Below are 3,930 nucleotides of genomic sequence, written 5' to 3'. Positions count from 1 at the left end.
GCAACTTCTGTTCCCTATGTCAAAGCAGACATGCACACACACATGTGCTGGCTATAAAGTTTGTAAAGGACGCCACTAAGCAAATGTGTCAAAGAATGGCTCAGCAGGGCAGATGGGTGACGCAATCTGTGCAAACGCTGACAGGTGGGATGGCAGGCTGGGATTTTTTCTTCTTTTTTTTAGGCACGGCAGACTGGGTGTAGCTGCAAGAAACACTTTCACTAGGGTGGGCTCTCTGTTCACTTAAAAAAAAACCAGACTACATCTAGAACACACACAAAAACTAATAGTATTCCTCCGTAGTATACAGGCGTATTGTTTTCCACAATATACAGTATGAAGGTTGACTGTAGAAGTAGAAAAATAAAACAGTTACCTTACATGTGCTGCAGACATGTCATCATTTCAAAAAACAGCCAAGTTGAAATTCCTGGGGCTGCTTCCAGACCATAACATCATCTAGCTGTAAATGTGTAATGTCAGTCAGAGCATAATAAAGAACTGCCGAGTAGACAGCTTTCAGGATCACCAGATCAGACTGTCAGATTTCATTTTAAAGTTTTCAGTTGCATGTAACAGGTCAAGATAAAGGGGAAAAAAACAGTATGAAATATGCTTTAATGTCAGCTGACAAAATTACAGCAGCAACAAAGTTTCAGATATCTCTCTAATCACCTATCAGCGCTCCAAAGGGCAGCCATGACCAGCTGTCTTTGGACAGCCGCAGGCACAATCTCACCATTGTGCGTGACGTGCAGCTGGCGCGGTGCTGGAATGCCTACACACAGTGAATCAGTCAGAGCCCCTCCTGAGTGGACTCGGACCTGGGCAGTGATGCGGTCAGATCCGTAGCAGCTGTAATATGGATCCTCAGTGCCATAATCCTTTTATGAGACTCCTTTCATATCAGTCTGAACATTTGAAACCAAGCTGATCACACTTAACCCACCCCTGTAATTCTATACCTTTGAACATTTAGGCAGGATAATAAAATTGCATAGTGTGTCATAGTCACAGTGTAGACGTGTGAAACAGGCCGTTTTGTGGGTTTCAGTAAAATTCGCTAGTATATATGATAGGCTGAACATACCAAAATAGCAAGTTAATTGCTCACATTTACCCCCGGCCCCATCACCTGGCCCTCAGTTACAGTAGGAATTAAGTCAGCCATGCCCATATGAACCTCAGATGAAAGCTATTTTGTTCTCTAACCCAGGCAAGCTGCCCAGGAGCACATTCTTATTTATCGACAGCATTGACTTGGATGCAGTGCTTGCAAGCTGCAACATGAAGGGCTTTTCTCTATATCAAACATAAATAGATATGCAAGAACTCACCGATTTGACCACATTATTATATTGGGATAAGCTGAGGTTGTTAGCCTTATTTTGTGGTTAAGTACACTGGTTTAGTGCCAGGCAAGCTGGGTTTCATCCATTGTTTATATGCGACTACTATGCTGACAGTGTAACACTGAGATTTCCTGGGATGCTCCATACAAAATGCTCATGCTCTGCCAGGCCTTATGAATGGCTGTCACACAAACAGTATCAAATTATTATTATCAGATTAAATTTGCTGCCCAAGAGCTTCTCAACCAGACCCAATGAATAAGCTGGTCACAATATATGACCAAATACTGGGGTAGGAACGGTACACTAGGGTATGACAGGGATTCACAGTCTTTTGGGCAGGAGGCTGTGTGATGGGTATCTGTTAACCTTGCAATTCAACAGTGCCATCTACTGCTCTAGTCACGCTACTGTGCATGTCACATAAATACAACAGTATCAAACACAATGGCGTTTCATCACCTTGCTAGTTCATTTTCAGTTGCAGTGTTATATTTGTTTAAAACAGCAATTCCACATCATTTGTATTTATGACACCTAAATTATGAGCTAAGAGCATTTAAACAAAAATCATTCAGAATTTGTAAATTGTTCAATTACAAGGATTTCTAGAAGCCTTTTTATGAAAGGACAGATACTTGCTTAAAAGTTAAAAACAGTCTGTGACATAAATTTACAGTACTTTAGAAAGGTCTTAACACACCTCATTTCTTTATATATTGCTAGGAAAAGGGGAACTAGATGCAGTATTTATTGAAATATGTATAAGCATGCCGGGCTGTGAAAAAGTATTTGACCCATTCCTGGCGTCCTTTTTTTTAAAATAGCACTTACATATTTGTGGCATGATGCGGTGCTTGTTGTGATTAACTTTGTCAGACAGGTTCTATTTAACGATTGCTAATCAGGCCTGGGTGTGGCTAGTGAACCTATTCATTTCAGTTCAGTTTTATTTATATAATAATTGAATCACAACAGCAATCTGTAAGACCTCATAAGATCCCCTATGAGCAAGCACTTGGTGACAGTGGGAAGAAAAACCCCCTTTTAACAGGAAGAAACCTTCAGCAGAGTCATGTGGTTCAGGGATGGGCAGCTATCTGCCACAACCAGTTGGAGCAGAAGACAGGACAAAGGACACACTGTAGAAGAGCTTTCGGTCTGGCTCTTCTTTTGTCTACCATTTTCAATTCCCTCAAATTTTTAAGGACACACTGCGTTTGTTTCTTAAATTAAGTTATATGTAGCAAACTGCAATGGTTCATCCCTTGAGGCTTCTTGGAAGTAAAATGTAAAGAACTGAGGGTTGTTTAGCATATTAGGAAAGTACTTCTTGATAAAGAGAGATATGAAAATGTTTTTGAACCAAAAATCAAACTTGTTTGGACACAGTAATACAAGCTGCAAAACATAGTGTCAAGAAAGTCTTGATTGTTTTGTTATTAGTATGTTCAAATGTAAGTATGACTTTAAAGGAAGTTTTATCACTTCTGACAGCGAACTTGCCAATAGCAGGTTGAGTTTTGCTCTTCTGTTTTTCTGTTTCTTGTTTAAATTATTCCTCCGGCCTCCCTCTGTTGCACTGGGAGAATGGCCAAGATTTGATTGTTGGACCATCAGACTGAAAAAGACAAACAGTGAGTTATTAGACAATACATATTGCACACCGCTATATACTGCCCCCTTGTGGTCATCCTACAAACAATGTAGCATGCAGAAGCTGCATGTTGCATATAATGATGCGATGAGAATCCTTTGCAGGATACCTAGAAGTGGTAGTGCCAGTCAGATGTTTGTAGCTGTGGGTGTCTGGACTTTTAAAGCACTTTTAAGAAAGTTAATGTTCAGTTTTAGAGAACGACTGGATGGTTCGAGTAACAGTATAATTTTAGCACTTACAGATCCGACAGTGAGTGGTTCCCGTTACTCATCCAGTCTCAGAAAGCACTGGTTAAAGTGTTTGTGTATTTATTGATTTATTTTAAGTAATTGTGTTTTATGTATATTATGGTTTTATATTTTTACAAATGCTTCATATACTTATTTATATACATATTTAATGGTATACCTTGTGTTGTGTGTGTGTGTGTGGGGGGGGGGGGGGGGGGGGAGTTGTGTGTGTGTTTCTTGTCTTGTTTTTATGGACATGTAGTCTGCCAATAAAGATTGAATTGAAATACACATATCCATTGCTGTTAACGGGTATAGTAGATGGATACACATGAAAAAAATCCAGTAAATGTTTTACTGTTCAAATAGGAAGACTGCATTTGCTGAATATATTTTATATTTCCGCATTCATGTAAATTTTTGAATGGAGTGTGTCAAACAGATATCCAACAGATAGTTAATCTTGATGAGAGAGCCTTTAAGCAGTGACTGCAATGAACCCTAAAAAAGAAAAATCAGCTTTCTTGGATGACATTGTGATTGCAATCTTGGCATATTTTCATTTACATGTTAAAAATTTGCATTGTTATAGTAACTGGTCACATTATTATGTGATCACACCACGTGGATGACAAAAACGTTAAGCTTCTGGGTCACCTAACAGGTTAATCCGGCCATTCTGCATAAC

Source organism: Rhamphochromis sp. 'chilingali' (genome assembly GCF_963969265.1).
Source record: "Rhamphochromis sp. 'chilingali' genome assembly, chromosome: 20".
Classification (NCBI taxonomy): Eukaryota; Metazoa; Chordata; class Actinopteri; order Cichliformes; family Cichlidae; genus Rhamphochromis; species Rhamphochromis sp. 'chilingali'.
The sequence above is the reverse complement of the archived record's forward strand: the minus strand, read 5'-3'. Positions refer to the sequence as shown.